Here is a 20,089-nt window from a genome sequence, read left to right on the forward strand (position 1 = left end):
TTACAGTCTAAAATTATTACAGCTTGGGCATCCACTTTTGAAAAGATGGAGTAAGCATAGTCTTCCCTTTTCTTCCTGCTAGGTGCAACTAAAAATTCTGGATATTCTGTACAAAAGAAACAAAATAAGAGTCTCAAAGATGGAGAGGAGGGGACTGGCTAAAGATGCTGAGAGCCAATGAATGACGCAGAGGTGGGTCCCCTCCGTTTTTTTTTTTTTTTTTTTTTTTTTTTTGCCTCATGTATTCCAAACTTGGAAGTGAAGAAACCAGCAACCCAGAAACACTAACAGGCACACACACGCGCCCGCGCACGCGCGATCATAATGAAAGCCTGTTCTCATTAGACAATGGACCAGTAAAGAGTCAACCTTGCAAGACAGAAAACTTTCAGACCATAACTTCCCACTCCAGCAAAATGTCACAGAAAAAAACTGCAACTATAGCCTATACTCTCCAGTTAAGACCAACTGAAGAGCCCAGAGTGTGTTGCCAGGTTAAAATACCCCTGTCAGCCGTTGTCAAAAGAAGCTTAGTACAGATTCAGGACTTTCATCCCCACTCAGTGGGTACAAGGCCACCTGCTCCCCTCTCCATGGTGTCAGTGGGGGCCATGTACAGAGCAGTCATGAGGGCTGGGCGCGGTGACTCATGCCTGTAATCCCAGTACTTTGGCAGCCTGAGGAGGGTGGATCACCTAAGGTCGGGAGTTTGAGACCAGCCTGACCAACATGAAGAAACCCTGTCTCTACCAAAAATACAAAAGTAGCCGCACGTGGTGGCACATGCCTGTAATCCCAGCTACTCGGGAGGCTGAGGCAGGAGAATCGCTTGAACCCGGGAGGCGGAGGTTGCGGTGAGTCGAGTTCGTGCTATTGCACTCCAGCCTGGGCAACAAAAACAAAACTCTGTATCAAAAAAAAAAAAGTAATGAGGTGCCCTTCTTGCTGGGATAGTGTCAGAGAATGCCTAGTGGGAGCCTCGATTCCCATCCGCATCCAGAAGTTAGGAGGAATCCTCTCCCTTGGACGCCATGTGTCAACAGAAGAGAAGCTAGACCTTTCAAGTCCACCAGCAGAAATGAGGCAGTATCCCCTTTCATTCACTAGAGTGGTGTCAGAGAAGGCCTGCTACAATAGGATTTCAATACGATCCAATGTTTTGTATTATGATGCAAATGTATCAAGATACACTGGTTTCAATAAAAAAAAAATCACTTATCAAACCAAGAGCAAAGAACTTTTTAGCAAAATAGTAGAACATTTCAAGTGAGGCACAGCTCATGCCTATAATCCCAGCACTTTGAGAGGCCGAGGCAGGTGGATCGCCTGAGGTCAAGAGTTCGAGACCAGCCTGACCAACATAGTGAAACCCCATTTCTACTAAAAAATACAAGAATTAGCTGGGCGTGGTGGTGGGCTCCTGTAATCCCAGCTACTTGGGAGGCTGAGGCAAGGAGAATTACTAGAACCTGGTAGGCAGAGCTTGCAGTGAGCTGAGATCGTGCCACTGCACTCCAGCCTGGGCAACAGAGCAAGACTCAGTCTCAAAAAAAAAAAAAAAAAAGATAATAATAATAGAACATTTCAACAAAGAAATATAAGATAAAAAGAACCAAATGAGAATTTTAGAACTAAAATATATAATAATCAAAACAGACAACTGAACAAATGGACTGAGCGACAGGACTGAGAGAATAGAAGAATCAGAGAACTTGAAGACATAACAATAAAAATTATCTGCTCTAAACAACAAAGAGAGAATAGATTAAAAAAAAAGAAAGAACACAATCTCAAGTGCATATGGCTCTTTAATAAAGATGTAACATTAGTATGATTTGAGTTCCAGAAGGGGAGAAGAAAGACAGTGGAGCCAAAAAAGTACTTGAAGAAATAATGGCTTAAAATATCCCAAATTGACCAAAAAAGAAAAAAAATAAATAAATAAAGGATGTAAGAAATCTACATCAAAACACATCATAGTGAAACTTCTAAAAACTAAATACAAAGAAAAAATTTTGAAAGCAATGAGAGAGAAATGACATATTGGCTATATGGGAAAAACAGTTTGGATAATGGTAGATTTCTCTTCAACAATCACAGAGGCCAGAAGAAAATGCTGCAATATTTTTCAAATGTTGAAAGAAAAAAAAACACCTATCAGCCCAGAATCCTATATCCAGGGAAAATACTCTTCAGGAATAAAGATAAAATAAAGACATAAGATAAAAGAGAACTAAGAGAATTTAAAACCCACAGATCTACCCTAAAAAGTGACTCAGTAAAGTTCTCTAAACATAAAGAACAGAATAAAAGAAAGACTCAGAACATGAGAAAGGAAGAAATTATACATGAGCAAAAATATAGACAAGGACAATCGACTTTCTCCTCTTGAGTTTTCTATATGCCGACAGTCGAAACACAAAGCTGTAACACTGTCTAATGTGGTTCTCACTCTATGTAGAGCAATTATTCAATGTAAGTATTCAGACATACATCAGAGATATTGTAGGTTTGGTTCTAGACCGGTGCAACAGGAATAGAACACTCATTCTTCTCGAGTGTTCATGAAACATTTTTCAAAATAGATCACATGCTAGGCTACAAAACAAGTCTTAACAATTTAAGATTGAAATGATTTCAAGTCTCTTTTCCAATCACAATGGAATGAAACTAGAAATAAACAATAGAATAAAAACAGAAAAATTTACAAACGCATGAAAATTAAACAACACACTCTCAAGCAACTATTGGGTCTAAAAAGAAGTCAAGAGAAAATTAGAAAATATTTTGAGACAACAAAAATGAAAACACAACAAAACAAAACTTATGAGATGTATCAGAAACAGTACTGAGAGGGAATTTTACAGCAATAAACACCTACATTATAACAAAGAAAGGTCCCAAGTAAGCAACCTAACTATATCTGAAGAACTAGAATATAAGAATAAACTAAATACAAAATTAGCAAAAAAATAAATAAATAAATAAAGATCAGAACAGAAATAAACGAAATAGAAAATAGAAAACATTTTTTAAAAACTGACAAAACTATGAGCTGGTATTTTGAAAAAACAAATAAAACTAATAAAACTTTAACTAGATTGGCTGAGAAAAAAAAAGATAAAATATCAGAAATGAAAGAGGAGCCATTACAAAAGATTTCACAGAAAAGAATCATAAGAAACCATTGTACAAAATTATATGCTGACAAATTGGACAACCAAAAAGAATTGGAGAAATTCCTAGAAACATACACCCTTCCAAGAGTTAATAAAGAACAAATAGAAAACCTAAACAGTCCAATAAAAAACAAGGAGATTGAAGGAATAATAATAATGATAATAAACTTTCAGCAAAGAAAAACCCAAGACCAGTAAGCTTTGCAGGTGAATTTTACCAAACAAACATAGAAGAATTAATACTACTGCTTCTTAAACTATTTCAAAAATAGAAGACAAGGGAACACTTTTAAAGTTATTCTAGGAAGCCAGCATTACTGTGATATCAAAGCTAGATGAAAGCACCTCAAGAAAAAAAAAAAACAAAACTATAGGCCAATAACCCTGATAAACAGATACAAAACTCCTCAACAGACTACAATCAAATTGAATATAACAGAACATTTAAAAAAAATTATACATCACGACCAAGTAAGATTTATCCAGTGGATGTGAAGATGGCTCTACTTATGCAAATAAATCAATGCGATATACCACATTAACAGAACGAAGGATAAAAATAGCATGATCATCTCAACAGATGCAGAAAAAAGTATTTGACACAATTGAACACTTCGTGATAAAAACTCTTAATAAGTTACATACAGGAGGAACTTACCTGAGCACAAGAAAGGCCACATGTGACAAGCTCACAGCTGACAGAATATCAATGGTAAAAAGCTAACATCTTTCATTCTAAGATCTGGAACAAGGCCAGGATACCCACTCTTGGCACTTCTGTTCAATTACATAGTACTAGAAGTCTTTACCAGAGAATTAGCCCAGAAGAAAAAAAGCATCCAAATCGGAAAGGAAGAAGTAAAATGATTTCTGTTTGCAGATGATGTAGTCCTATATATATATATGCATATATTTTAAACCCTAAAGTCTACACACACACACACACACACACACACACACAGAGAGAGAGAGAGAGAGAGAGAGAGAGAGAGAGAGAGAGAGAGAGAGAGAGAAACTGTTGACTTATAGACATATTCAGTGAAGTGGAAGAAAATAAAATCAACATACAAAAAATTAGTTTAATTTCTATAGACTGAAAAAGAAATTAAGGAAACAATTCCATTTACAAATGCATCAAAAAAAACAAAATACTTAGGAATAAACTTAACCAAGAAAGTGAAAGACTTGTACTCTCGAAACTACAAAACACAGACAAAATTTTTTTTTAAGATGCAAATGTAAATATTTTTCATGTTTATTGATTGGAGGAATTAATATTGTTAAAATGTTCTTCCTGTAGGAGATAGCTTAAAAACTTAAGAAAATGTCCCTACTTCTCAAATCAATCAGTAGATTCAATGCAATCTCCAACAAAATCCCAATGGCATTTTTGCAGAAATAGAAAAAATATCCTATTATTCATTTGGAAACACTAAAGACCCTTAAAGCCTACAGTAATCAAAACAGTGTGGTACTGACATCAAAACAGATATATAGACAAATGGAATAGAATGCAGAACCCAGAATGGAACCCAGGCATATATGGTCAACTGATATTTACCAAGAGTGCCAAGAATATACTATGGAAAAAAAGAATCTCTTTCATGCATTGTGTTGGGAAAATGAGATATTCACATGGAAAAGAATGAAATCAGAGCATTATCTCATGACACATACAAAAATCAACTAAAGTGGATTAAAGACTTAAATACAAGACATGATACATAAAATATTAAAATAAAACATGGGGGGAAATCTTCTAGATGTTGGTCTGGGCAATAATCTCTTCTATAAGACACCAAGAGCACAGGCAAAAAAAAAAAAAAAAAAAAGCAAAAATAGGTAAGTGGAATTATATTAACTAAAAAGCTTCCGTATAGCTAAGAAAACAATTAGCAGAATGAAAAGGCAACCTGTGGAATGGGAGAAAATATTTGTAGACCATATATCTAATAAGGAGTTAATACCCAAAATATGTAAGGAATTCCTCCAATTCTATAGGAAAAACCCCAATAACTGATTCATGCTTTCTTGAATTGTACTGAGAAAGAAAAATCATGTTTATTAAAATTTTCTTTATGTTTCTTATAGTTTATCTTCATTTATGTTTCAGAGTCTCTCCATAGGCCCCAGTTGGCTATCTTCTCTGTATTCACCTTTAAAAGAGAGTTTTATCTGTATCCTGCATTTGTATAATTGAGGAGTATCCTTTTTGATTCCTCTTACGTGTTAAATGAATTCCTTTGGAATTCTGCAGTCCAGCAGCCTGAGGAGGTGTGCAGTGAACTGCAAGTCAAGAACCTAGATCTGCATCATTTCTTTTCTGCTATGTGAGAAGCTGCCATGCTATCTACTGTATCTGGTCACTACACCCAGGACAAGCTCAGACCCCTTCCTGATGTGTCAGCCTCCTGTGTTTGGACAAGCCATCCCCTCCCTGCCTGATTTCTGCTTGGCTGTGTGAACAACTGGGAGTCCTATTTCAGCTGTTTTCCAGTCCCTCAGCAATGGACATTTGCCATCTGAGTCCTACCTAACCTTGGGGTATCATTTGGCCCTGGTGGCTCCTCACTCTCTCGGTCTTGAAACTCTTTCCTTGCTTTCTGGGACTCTGATACTCCTCTGACTTGTCTTCTGTCTTCATGACTATTTTTCTCAGTATCATTTGACAACTCCTCTTGTTCAACCTGACCAGTACATGTTTTCTCCTCACGAATCTGTCTCGGTGTTCTTTTAATTCACACACTCTCACCGGGCCACCAACTACTGCGGTTCGTTCAAGCCTGAGAATGTTCGCATGACATATGACTTTCAGTGCCAAAATCGAGACAGTCTCAAAGAAGAATGATTTGCTTACCCTCCCATACAAATCTTTGTTCCATTGGTTTCAAGTACCATTTGGATGTCAAACACTCTAAAATTTATTTTTCGGCCCAGACCTCTCTTCTGATCTCATTTCCAGCTGTGTACTAGACATCTCTGTTTGAATGTTCCCTCCCACTCCAAAATATCTTCTAAGTTCTCTAACTCAGGATACTTTACAGCGTTTATCCAGTTGTTCTATCCATTACAGGGAAATGATCCCTGACTCTTCCATCTCCCTCAACTCTCACATCCAATTAATCAACAAATTTTAGTAATTTTAATTAGATTTAAAAATGCTTTCATAAATGACTCTCCATGGTCTCTTACCTAGAATACTGTTGCATCTTGCTAAATGGTGTGTAGTCCATAGGATGTTTACGACTCTCCTGGTTCTACTCCATCCAGACGAATGTCGGTATTTCACCTCTCAGCTCCTTGGAGATAGTCACGTACTTTGGCCATAACATATCAGCAGATGTGACGTGGGACACTCTGCTGTGTGACGAGCTGGTGACTGATTTGCTCCATTTTCCTCTCCCTGCTATGGCACATAACAACCCTTCATGGTGGAAACTTGTCAGTCTGCATCCCCGCGTGAGGACGAGGTGGACCAGAATCCATGAAAGATGTGCAGCCTGAGTGAGAAAAACATTTCTATTGTTTGAGCCACTGAGATTTGGGGGATATTTATTACCATAGGACAACAAAACTTACACTGACAAATACATGTGGCCTCTGCAGCTTCCACGTTCGTCTGCTCCAAGCAATTTTCCACACAATAACCAGAACAATCTTTCAAATTACATGAAAAATGGATTGGTCAATCTATGTTCAATGATTTCTTATGGAGTTAGGAAATACAATTCTTTTTCTTTCTTTCTTTTCTTTTCTTTTTTTTTTTTTTTTTGAGACGGAGTCTCACAGTGTTGCCCAGGCTTGAGTGGTGTGGCATGATCTCAGCTCACCACAACTTCCACCTCCCGGTTCAAGCAATTCTGCCTCAGTCTCCCGAGTAGCTGAGATTATAGGTGCCTGCCACCACGCCTGGCTAATTTTCGTATTTTTAGTATAGATGGGGTTTCACCATGTTTGCTAGACTGGTCTCGAACTCCTGACCTCGTGATCTGCCCTCCTCAGCCTCCCAGAGTGCTGGGATTACAGGCATGAGCCACTGCGCCCAACTGGAAATACAGTTCTTAATGGAGGCTATCATGCCTTGTCTCTTTCCAGCTTCTCTCTGCTTGCACCTCTCTCTCTCACACTCTTTTGCTCTCCCTCTCTCTGGTTCTCTATGTTTCAGACATACTGCATTTCTTTCAAAGGCTCTACTGCTACATTTTCTTTTACCTCAATACCTTCACAAATGTTTTGTTCATTCCTCCTCACTCACCTTAAGAGCAATTAATTTTCCTTTGAGTGTTCTCCTAAAAGTTACGCTTTCTAGGATAATTTTTGGACCACAGAATTAAATTAGGCTTACCTGCTGTATGCTTCTGTGGCACTCTGCTTTTTTCATAGTAAAACCCAGTGTGCCTATCATTTACTTTTAAAAATTTCCCACTGTAAGCTCCGTGAAGCCAAGGGGCTCTGCATACCTTGGTTCTATCCCCAGCATCTGATAGAGTGCCTGGCACATAAGAGCTGACATAAGTATTTGTTAAGTCAATTGAATACATTAACAACAAAAATTCCCATTGCAGTGTCTGTTAACTAAAGTGTGTGCTGTGGGGATGAGACTTTTTCCTGAGGCTGGAGTATTTGGCACTTCTCTGCAATGTATTCTGCTCACACGTGCTGTTGCTGATGCTTGAATGCTATTCCTCTCCTCCCTTACCACACACACGAATTTCGTTTTCCATTTTCTCTGCCCACTGTCTTGCTCTTTGCCTGACTAGTTCCCATCTATCCTTCAGGTCTCAGCTTAAATATAATTTCCTTGGAGAATGTTTCTCACAGTCTCCAGACCACATCAGACTCAGTCTTTTATACTGTCATGATAACAGATTCTTTTTTTTTATTTAACTTTTGAGTTCAGGGGTACATGCGCAGGTTTGTTACATAAGTAAACTTGTATCATGGAGGTTTGTTGTACAGATTATTTCATCACTCAGTATTAAACCTAGTACCCATTAGTTATTTTTCCCGCTCCTCTCCCTCCTCCCTTCCTCCTCCCTCATGTAGGCCCCAGTGTGTGTTGTTCCCCTCTATGTATCCATGTTTTTCATCATTTAGCTCCCACTTATAAGTGAGAACATGCTGTACTTGGTTTTCTGTTCCTGCTTTAGTTTACTAAGGATAAGGGCCTCCAGGTCCACCCTTGTTCCTGCTAACAATATGATCTCATTCTTTTTCATGGTTTCGTAGTATTCCATTGCATATATGTACCACATTTTCTTTATCCAGTCTACCATCGACAGGCATTTAGGTTGACTCTATGTCCTTGCTATTGTGAATTGTGCTGCAATAAACATACACGTGCATGTGTCTTTATGATAGAATCATTTATATTCCTTTGGGTGTATACCCGGTAATGGGATTGCTGGGTCGAATGGTGTTTCTGGTTTTAGATCTTTGAGGAATCACCACACTGTGTTGTCTTCCACAATGGTTGAACTAATTCATGCTTGCACCAACAGTATATAAGTGTTCCCTTTTCTCTGCAACTTGACCAGCATTTGTTATTTTTGACTTTTTAATTATAGGCATTCTGATTGACACTGATGCTTTTCATTGTAACCTTATGAAGTCATTTGGTTTGAGTTACCACTGCTGTCACCATTGATAAAACCAAGCTCACTTCTGCTTTTACCATTGCCCCTAATAGTTACTGACTGTGCACCATGTACTGGGCACTCTTCTGTGTCTTGCCTTACACAGATTAGCCACCTGTAGCCTCAGAATGTCATCTTAAAAGAGGACTGATAAGACTTTTGATTTAGAAATCAAATTTGCATTTTTACTTCAGAGCTTACATATTTTAACCAGTATATTTTATTTGGTTAATGTTTTTGACCCATACTGTGATTATTCTCCTTTGAATAACTGAATTTGTTTTATTCACATTTATTGTTATGTTATCTTTGTTTGGCTTCATTTCTATAGTTTCATTTTGTATCAGTTTTCTGTTTTTACTCATACATTTATTTTAAAAAGTACTTATTGAGCACTGACAGTTATACCAGCTATGATGTTAGATGCTGGGATACAGCAGTGAACAAAATAGAATTTCTGCCTTCGTAGAATTGACTTCTAGTTAGGACAGGCGAAAAATTATAATAACAACAACAAATAAATATGCAATGGTGGTGGTTAAGTGCTGTGGAAAAAAAATAAAGTAGGAAAATAGGAATAAGGAGCATGGTTATGGGAAGGAGTGCTGCTATTTATTTAGGGAGGTCACTCGGGGAGTTACGTTCATGTTTATTTTAAATGACTTCATTATAAATACTTCCTTTGTTTTCTTCTTTTGCGATGGGTATTTGGTTTGCTGTGTGTGTTTTCCATCTGATACATATGTTCATACAATTGTCTAACCACATGCATATGTCTTTATTTTTATCATCTTCAGACAGTAGCTGTTGATGGTTTCTATGAAAGGTGAGGAAACCAAAGAAATGATACTTTCTTTAGCTTCTCTCCTGCCCACATCTGTCTGACATTTTAAAGTTATGGCGTAAGATGGTCCCGTGAGACTCATGAGAATTATGATACGTGAGAAATTCAGATTATGAGACATCTCCTGGCAAGCACATTTATGAGCAACTCAGCCATAGTGAGTGCCACTATGCAGCCACGTTCTCAGTAGTATAGTTTGCACAGGTTTTAGTAAATCCTGGCAGGTCCATGATTTGCTGGTTTGTAGTGGTGATGATCTTGTGAATTATTTGCATCATTTGTACAGATTTTGGGGGTCATTTACTATTTATTTTATTTATTTATTTATTTATTTATTTATTTTGAGATGGAGTCTCACTCTGTCGCCCAGGCTGGAGTGCGGTGGCGCCATCTCGGCTCACTGCAAGCTCTGCCTCCCAGGTTCACGCCATTCTCCTACCTCAGCCTCCCAAGCAGCTGGGACTGCAGGCGCCCGCCACCACGCCCGGTTAATTTTTTGTATTTTTAGTACAGACAAAGTTTCACTGTGTTAGCCAGGATGGTCTCAATCTCCTGACCTTGTGATCTGCCGCCTCAGCCTCTCAAAATGCTGAGATTACAGGCGTGAGCCACCGTGCCCAGCCTACTATTTATTTTTAATTTTTAACAATTTTCATGTCTTTAGAAACAGGGTCTCGCTCCTCCATCACCCAGGCTAGAGTTCAGTGAGCTGTCGCTCACTGCCACCTTGAACACCAAGGGCTCAAGAGATCTTCCCGCCTCCCAAAGTACTATGATTATAGGCATGAACCACTGTGCCTGGCCTTATTTTTATTTAAATTAAAGATTCAATTACTCAAATATTGAGGCGATATGTTTTATTTGTAACTGAATGAAGTACAATTATAATTATGTTTTTATTTTGATAATTCACTTTACAAGGAATTTTTTTTTTTTTTTTTGAAATGGAGTTTCGCTCTTGTTGCCCAGGCTAGAGTGCAATGGTACGATCTCAGCTCACCGTAACCTCCACCTCCAGGGTTCAAACAATTCCCCTGCCTTAGCCTCCCGAGTAGCTGGGATTACAGGCATGTGCCACCACGCCCAGCTAATTTTGTATTTTCAGTAGAGATAGGGTTTCTCCATGTTGGTCAGGCTGGTCCTGAACTCCCGACCTCAGGTGATCCACCTGCCTCAGCCTCCCAAAGTGCTAGGATTACAAGTGTGAGCCACCAGACCCTGCCTACAAGGAATTTTTAAGGAAAAGATTACCCTCCAAATAGAAAATTTCATTATGTTTTCTACTTTTTCAGCATTAAGAAAAATTTATATTGTTTTCTGTGGCTATAGTTTTCGAAATTCTTTAAGTTGGTTTAACGAACATTTTCAATTTTTTTTTCATGTCTTTTCATTTGTCTCTTGGAAATCTCAATTAAGTTATCAGATACTTTGTTTTTTTCCCACAAAGACTTATGGATGTTATGTTTATTTTGTTCCTGCATATTTAAATATGTTCGCCTTGCTGTAAAACATTTGGTCCCATTCCTTACTGAGGAGTTGTGGACATTGCTTTACAGAACTTTGAACCCAGTTTGACTCTTTCTTTTGCCCTATAGGTAGCTTTTAAAAATGTATGTGTTTATTTTGCTTGGTTATTTATTGAGAGGCTGGGGAGACATACAGAGGAGTTGCTGGATGTTATAGGATACTACCTCTAATCATGGAAGCCAAAAAATTTAATGGCTATGTTTTGGTTGACCAGTTTTTCTTGGGACACAGTGTGATCTTTCAATCATAAGATGCATATCTACCTTTGTTTTATAAAATATCTTCTCTCATATGTTTGGATATTTTATTTCTATTACATTTGTTCAGTTGCCTTTAGGGGGGTTCACAAATTCCATGCATATTTATTCACTATGTCTTATTTTCTCTGTAACTGTTTGGCTTTTCCACATGCTTTGTTCATTTCGTTCTAACTTAGCCTGTCCTTCATGTCTCTCTTTCTCAGCAATATTTAATTTCAGCATGGCTTTAGCTTAAAATTTTTTTTTCTCTTCTGCATTTTCACCAGATCTCTCTCAGCTCACATTTATTTCTTTGTATTGCCTTATCATGGCTTCTCTGATCCCTGTATCTCTTCTTTGAGCTCTGATTTTCGCAGGCACCCTCATCAATTCTTTGACTCTGGATAAATGTTTGTGTGCACTGTTGTTCTGCTTACAGAGTAATTCTTCTGAGGTCTAGCCTCCATCTGGCTTTTGTTTGGCATGTTTCTTTCTTCCATCCAGTTATATCCATGCATATTTCTCAGGCTGGATCTTTTCTGATTATTACTTATCTCTAAATGGGAGACGTTTTTGCCTGGGTCAAGCATTTGCTAAAAAATTGGAGGAGGAGGAGTACCGGAGGACATTTCACAGGGCACGAGGCACTCTTCCTCAAACTTCGGAGTGGGTTTCTGCTAACAGCTCAATTTCCTCCCACTTTCTCCAAGGAATGACTACATCGATTACCTGTGTGTAATAGGTAGTCGTACTTACGGGACAGGATTTAGTGTGTATCGCATTTCAGTAGATGGTGACTGCCACCTCTCTACCTCGCCATGCAGGCCACTGGCTATTCACAATGATACTGTGTCTGTGTAATTTATCATCCAGCACCGGCTCTCCCTGTCACTAGATAATGTGGAATGGGACTTGGAGATGTTTCCAGTGCTCAAGCAGTCCCCACATCCAGACGTTCTAGCAAGGAGCCATTGGCTGGCCTCTTTAAGTTGACAGAACTGACATTTGCAGTACTGTGCCGTGGAGTATATTCACTCTTGATATTTGCCACCAATTTGATCCAACTTTCATTTTGTTTAGCAGCTGTATTTTGTAGTTTGTGGTTGCAGATGCTTCTCAGTTTCAAGAGGCTTTCTCTTCTATGTTTTTTCGTTCTTCTTATTGCCTTTATTTGATTTTAGGAAGGAGAATGGGAAAAAATGTTTTTACTCCATTGTTAATTGGACAGCCCAGTATCCTTTTTTTCCCCTCTGTATACTTTCATGGTTGTTCCAACCAGAGCTAGAAATATGAGGGTCATTGCCTCTCATCTGCACATATGTTTCCTCTCTTGTGTATTCTTGCAGTGTACTGGCTTTGGACTTGATTCATGCCATTCTTTCATCCCCAAAATATGTATGGAGCCCTGATCAATATTTTGTGATTCTTGCACTCATAAAGTATACAGTCCAGAAGTAGGTAAACATCAACCAACCAAACAAAAATATCCCACAAAATTAATGTAAAATTAGGAACTACACTAAATGATCTAGATGGGCTACTCTCCAGTGCAAACTTCTGTGATAATGGAAATCTTCTGTACCTATGCGTTCAATATGGTAGTCACTAATTGCATACGATTATTGAGCACTTTAGATGCACGCAATGTGCTGAGAAACTGTATTTCAAATGTTATTTAAATTTAATTAATTTTCATTTGAACACCCACATGCAGGTAGTGACTACTTACTGGACAGTGCAATTCTACAGGGAAAGGACAAGGGGTATGAGATAGAACAGGGAGGAAGTTTAGCTAAGGGTGTTTCACAAGAATGATGTTATATTTTATTTGAGACATAAAAGGTAAGAAGAGGATATCTAGGTAAAGGATGTGGAAGAACATCACTAGAAACTGAAAGGAAAAAATGCATAGGCCTTGAGGGAGGAGAATACGTGACATGTACAGGAACTGAAAGAGAACCAGGGAGGGGGCAAATTGATGGAGGGAGAGGGCAGTGTAAAACAAAGTTCATTACCCAATGACATGGTTCAGGCACTCCAAATCCTATAACCCAGCATTAACTTTCTGCTGGGTTATCAGGGTTTGGAATGCCTGAACTCAGATTGAGCTCATACTACCCCAAAATATTTGAACTGTCTTATGGTCTACATGTATGTAAACATGGATTATATGTACAATTAGTTTTGAAATAAAGATATTTACCCTACACTATGCAGTGTGCTGCTAATGAAAAAGGATTTAAAATATTGACAGGCTGTATTAGAAAGTAAAAACTTTATAAATAGGGTAAGAAAGAAAGGGGGAGGCTAAGGAATCAACAGTGAACTTCAGAAGGAAAAAGAGATTTGGATTCAGGTCATCTTTTTTCTATTTTTACATTCTCTCCAGTGATTGGTAGTATCATCCTACGTTGTCAAATCAAAACAAGGCAACATTTTACTAAAAAGTGATCTGCGCTTTACGTATCCTATTCATTTGCACAGAGGACTTTTAGGGCAAAAACCGATTTTGCCTGATACTATACTGGTGTATGCATTTGCCCAAACTCATAGAATGTATGACAGCAAGAGTGAACTCTAATATAAACTGTGGACCTGGGTGATAAGGATGTGCCAATGAAGATTCATCAGCAGTAACTAATGTGCCACTCCGGTGGAGAACAACAAGGGGTCAGGCTGTGCATGTGTGGACACAAGGATGTATGAGAAATCTTTGTGTTTTCCTCTCAATTTTGTTGTGAAGTTACAACTGTCCTAAAAATAAAGTCTATTGAAAAAACCCAAAACAAACAGAAAAGCCAACTTTACAGGTGATGGATACATTTATTATCTTAATTGTATAAGATACATTTTGTGATGGTTTTACAGCATATACCTATGTCAAAACTTACCCAATAGTGTACTTTAAATATGGACACTTTATTATGTTCCAATTATATCTCAATCAAAGTGTTTTTTTGAAAGTGATCTGTCATCAAAATGGGCTTATACATATGTTCATTTATGAGGCTTTCATAAGCTGATCTCTGGATGTAAAGTGATAAAGGCAAGTGAAGATCATGAGGCTCTCATCCTGTTCAAAATATCTGTGGGCTGCTATGACTTGAGCTGGACAAGGACAGGGAAGAAGGACAAGGAAGAAGCTGTGGTCATCAGCTTGTTCAGCTTCAAGCTTCGCAGTAAATTTCAGGCTGGGTTACCAATGCAGAGTTCCAAGGGGCTGGCAGTTATACTTGGGGCCAGATTGAGGGAGGGAATCCAAAAGCCCTGGAAGGACAGGGCTTCTGTCAATGAAGTGTCTGGGTGCCATGACTTACTCTCTCTTGGCTGGGAAGGCCTGGCCTTGAACCCCTATTTCCTGCTCTTTCTACTCCCTCTTCTTCCATTTAACTGAGTGGTTTTTTAAACCAAACTTGGTGCTTGCGAAGCAGGATATTTCCCTGACCCCATTCGTGGGTGGAAACTGGAGTGCATGGGTGCCAGCAGGGGCCAACTCCACTCACTCACTGCTCCACTGCTTGCAGAAGGGGGAGCACAGGTGACCAGGTGCAGGAGCCAGGGTGAGCACTTTTAGGTGCTGGCAAGGACGAACTCCATATTGGCCCCATGGCAGCATCTGGGGGAAGGTGTCCACAACCCCCAAAGCCCGAGAAAAAGTGTTAGAGTACCCTTTTAGCTTTGCCGTCTGCAGACAGCTTAAGTATTAACAACTCAGTGGAGAGTCAGTGTGACAGCCTTTTGCACCCACACTCGTGGCACCGAGTTCTTGTCCAGCGTCCAGGAGGACTGAGGTCACAAGAACGAATGGAAGGTAGTAAATGCAGAAGATTTTATTGTTGATGACAGTGGCTCTTGGTGGGAAGGGGAGCTGAAAAGGGGATTGAGTGGGAAGGTTATCTTCCCCTGAAATCCAGCTGTCCCTGGCCAGACTTCTGTCTGAAGCTATACCATCAAGCTGTCCCTCTGAAGTCAAGCCACCTCTCTCCAACATCCAACAGTAGTCTCTGATGTCCAACTGCTTCTCCTGTCAGTGCTGGCTGAGCCTGGGGTTTTTTATGGGCACAGGATGGGGGTGGGACAGGGCACAGGTGGTCTTGGAAAAGGAAACATTTGAGCAGGAAAACAGGAATGTAAGTTCTCACTTTGGGCCACAGTTCCAGGCTTAAGGATGGGGCCCTCATCAGAAACTGGTCCACTTCTGCCTAGAATTTCCCTGCCTCCTGTCCCTATCACTTGGGCTGTCACTTCTATTGGACTCATTGAGAGTCCTGTTTGTCTCATGTATTCTCTAGATAAACCAATTCCCATTGTAGTAAAATACATGATGGGCTTATTGGAGACCAACAGATGGGTGAATGTTTGCATCTTGAATTCCTAGAGGGTGGGAAGTCCCACTCTCAGAAAGCTTCCCAAAATAAGGTACATCCATTCTAAGGTGCTCTAAGCAGCCATTATTAATGATAAAGAAGGTTCAAATATAGTGAAAGAGAAAGAGTTCTCAGATTTCTCCACTTTGACTTCAAGGCAACTCTGTACATCTATTTTTAGTGCATCTAATTTTATAGGGATCAATGGCAGATCCAAACCTTAAACAGGGATGCAGACAGTTCTAAGGTAGGAAGGAAAAAAGGAGAGAAAAGGATGGTTATGGGGCACAGAAAAGAGGAGAGAGGGAGGGAACAACTGAAAGAAAGGAAGGGAGGGAGAGAGTCAGATACTAGGTAAGAAAGTGGGGAGATGCCAGGGATGAGAAGAGGAAGAGGCCGTGGGATAGAGGTGGGGACGGAGGTGGGGTGGGACTGGGAGCCAGACAGAAAGAGTGAGCAAGGACACAGGGTGGATTTGAGCTGATTCCTGCTGTCTGGCATGAACTGCTCCTGTCTGCTGATGATGTGAAGTGGTTGTGGGTTCTTATCTCGGCTCTTTGAACAGCAATCACCTCTGGAGCCACTTAGAACAAATCTTTTCTTGCTTTGAGAAACAGCGATGTGCTTTTGTTTTCAAGCCCTTGGAATATAAATTTCAAAGAGCAGGTTTATTTTCTTAAGGAATTTTGTACATCATAGAAAGCACAGAGACTTTTTTTCAGGATCTCTGCACTGGCAGTTATTATACAAACGATGGTGGACAAATTCCCTGAACCCTGAGGCGCTGCTTCATAATTATTCTTTGAGAGAGGTAGACAGACTGTTCTAGAATGCCTGCAGGCTGTCTGTAATTCAGTATTTTATTTTCAGTGTTCCAAGCCCTGTAGGTACAAACTACATCTAAAATTGGGGGAGCAATTAGGTCTTCATTGTGTTAAAATGATGAAGGCAGAAAGAAGTCTTTTGGGAATAAACCATTCACTGCTCCTGCTCTTCAACCCTCCGAAGGCTACGCCCTCCCCACCATGGCCAGGGGTGTAACTGTCTACACAGAGCTTCTAGGCCCCACCTGCCCAGGGGTTGGGGCTGGGGCTGAGAATTCCCATGTTCTCACAGTTAACTGCCAAGTCAGCGTCTCCTAGGCACACACAATTATCACTCTGAAGAAAGAAAAAAAAAAAAAAAGGAAAATGCTAGCATTCTTCTCTGTAAGTAAGAAATGAAGACACTGCGGAGGGAAAACACCAATATGGAAAAACAAACTTTGTTTTCCTCAGGTTTAATGTATCTCCATATATTAAACAGAAATAAAAAATGTCAGATGCCACTTTCTGCTAGTTCAATTCAATTTTTGGAATTATCCTGACCATAATGACATTTGTCAAACGCGAGGACAGTTTTTGGTTTTAGGCACTAATGTTCACTTTTCATTAAATCTGTCCTTTCTGAATAGGCGATGACATAATGGTCATAAATAACATCATATTGCTTTGCAAATGCAGTTGTTTTTTTGTTCAAAGGGATTCTGCTCATTTAAAAACATAAATCGAATGAGTACTTGGCTTCTGTCAGTAGTCTCAGTAAAGTACTACTGATAACACTAATGCAGTTCAGATAATAGTAATCATTTATTGTTTCAATATGTACTGTTTAAACATAACTACGTTTACAGGGTTGAAAGGAAACTTGGAAGCAAAATAATCCTCAAACGTTTGAAATCCAGTTGAAAAGACAAGATAAGACAGTAATTAATTAGTCAGTTAATTAATCAATTAATTCATTTGTGCACCAAATGTTTATTGCCAGACACTTTGTAAAGTAATGTGGATATGAGCAAAAATAGACTTGATCTTTGACCTTGGGAAATCTTTAGTCTAGTGTGGGAGAGAGACAGGAATCAAATAACCATAGCAACAGATATAAAATTAAACTGCGAGAAGGGCCTTAGCCTGTGTTATAAGAGTGTAAACTTGTAATTACTGCCTCATATTTGTGTGAGGGTTTGTAAAACATTAAGGCATGAGAGTAGCCTTTTAACTGTTTCAGATGTGTCACCATGAAGGGGTGAGTTAATTCCTTTAGTAAACAAACATGTATTATTTTTAAAAATGCCTGTGAGATTAGAAGTCTAAGAGGTCATTGGAAAAGCCAGAGTCTGCATTTAGAGCAAAGATTTGAAAGTGAGAGGGCTCAGCCATGTCCTCAAGGATCAGTTTTGCAGACAAAGGGGCAAGGCAGCAACATGTGTGGCAAGAGAGGAGAAGGAACGCATGTGTGATGGGGCCAGATTGTCAGAGGCCTTGAAGGCCAGACTCAGCTCTTGTGCCTAGAGTCTAAAGGTTCATGGTTCCCAAATCCAGTGATCTCACATCACTTAGATAATTTTTTTTAAGATACAGATTTCCAGGTTTCAGATTAACCTAGTCCTTCTCAATCTGGGACAAGACACTTGGCGATTGCTTTAAAATGTAGTGGATTGGCCAGGCACAGTGGCTCACGCTTGTAATCCCAGCAGTTTGGGAGGCCAAGGTGGGCAGATCACAAGGTCAGGAGATCGGGACCATCCTGGTCAACATGGTGAAAACTCGTCTCTACTAAAAACACAAAAATTAGCTGGGCGTGGTGGCGCACCCACGCCTGTACTCCCAGCTACTCAGGAGGCTAAGGCACGAGAATCACTTGAACCCAGGAGGCGGAGGCTGCAGTGAGCCGAGATTGCACCATTGCACTCCAACCTGGCGACAGAGCGAGACCCTGTCTCAAAAAATAAAATACAGTGGATTGTAGAAAATTTGAGGTGTAATAAGGCCAAAAGATGAGAAAACAGCTTCCACTGACAACAAAGTTGTTGCTGACAGTGAGGGCAGGCCACACCACACAGGGCCGGGTGTGGAAGCATCTCGATCGGTCAGGAGTCGGGGGAGTGGGGACTGTGGGCAAGAAGCTTTCTTGTGGTTCCTGCAGCAAGAACAGTTGAGGCAGAGTAAGCAGATTCATGATCGGCTAGTTTGGATAATTTCAGTGGCTCTGGGGCACAGGGCTGTCCCTAGTTGTCTGGCCCCTGGCCCTGGGGTTATTAGGGCAGGTGGAGAGTGGCCTGCAGTGTGACAGCCCAATAGAGAAGGTGGTTGTTGTGTGGGCTCTGGATGGGTTGGTTTGTATTTGAAAATCATATTTACAGATGAGTTGTTTATTATACCTAGGAACTGGCTAACTCTGAGAAGAGCAGCCTTCCAGGGTGAGCAAGGCTCCAGGTATCAAAGCCTCACAATACAGAAAATAAAAGACAGTGATTAATATCACAATTTCTGGGAATATTTTTGGTTGTTACAACTAGTGGGTGAGCTACAGACCCCTAATGAGTGGAGGCCAGGACACTGCTAAACATCCCATCAGACACAGAGCAGACCCTGCCATGAGGAATTGTGTAGCCCCTAGTCTCAATAGCTTGAAAGTTGAGAAACCCTGAAAATTTGCAAAGTCCCCAAAGACAACCCAGGAATCTATATAATTTTGAAACTCCTGAGAAGATTCAGAAGATGACTTGATTTGGGGATCATTGGTGTAGACAGTTGGGAGCCATTGAAGGGTTTTGAGCAAGAAAGTGGTTTGGGGTTAAAGTTTCCAGAAAAAAAAGTCAGATGTATTGATGCAGTGAGTATACAAGAACATGAATGAAAAAGAGTGACATCAACTTCAGGGCCACACAAACTCTGGGACAGGAGGAAAAAGAATGGGATCAGTAGGGTGACAAATGAGGTTTCAACTTCCTCTTTAAAATTTTGCTTCTTAATTAGAGATCCAAAGCAGATTTGGATAAATGTTATCGTTTAATGATGTTGGAGATTGGGTACGTGGATAATTATGATATTATTTTTAGTACCACTGAATCTTTGGAAATTCCTGTAATAAACACTTTAAAGAGTCGTGCATATGGGACATCTATCATTGACAAAAGAGGAGATAAAGAAGTTGAAAGTCCACAGACTGGTGGGAGAAAAACGTATTTTCTCATCAGAAAACTCATTCCATCTTTACACAATTCTGACTGCAGGAAAGATACAGCTTTTCTGTATTTCAATATATGGAGAAGGCTACAATTGTCCCCAAGTACTGTTCAATTTCTGAGTCTTCTGTGTTCCATGGTCCTCACTAAGGAACTTCTCATACGGGTGGCCTAGTCCGTGAGACAGGAACTCTGTCTTATTTTCATTGCATCTACACAGCTTAGCACAGTTCTTAGTCAATAGAAGACACGTAATGCATATTTATTGAACATCTAATCTCTCAGTAGTTT

At 39.7% G+C, this 20,089-nt stretch overlaps 1 long non-coding RNA gene across 1 annotated transcript in view; it reads right to left on the reverse strand.

The window, feature by feature from the left end:
- Positions 1 to 20,089, reverse strand: part of LOC104667945 — an 87,559-nt gene that overhangs the window by 40,468 nt on the left and 27,002 nt on the right. Inside the window, exon 2 of the long non-coding RNA XR_748740.2 lies at positions 6,372 to 6,679. This is a non-coding gene — a long non-coding RNA (uncharacterized LOC104667945). The remainder of the gene's footprint in view (positions 1 to 6,371; positions 6,680 to 20,089) is intronic.

The sequence above is a fragment of the Rhinopithecus roxellana genome, chromosome 19 (assembly GCF_007565055.1).
Source record: "Rhinopithecus roxellana isolate Shanxi Qingling chromosome 19, ASM756505v1, whole genome shotgun sequence".
Classification (NCBI taxonomy): domain Eukaryota; kingdom Metazoa; phylum Chordata; class Mammalia; order Primates; family Cercopithecidae; genus Rhinopithecus; species Rhinopithecus roxellana.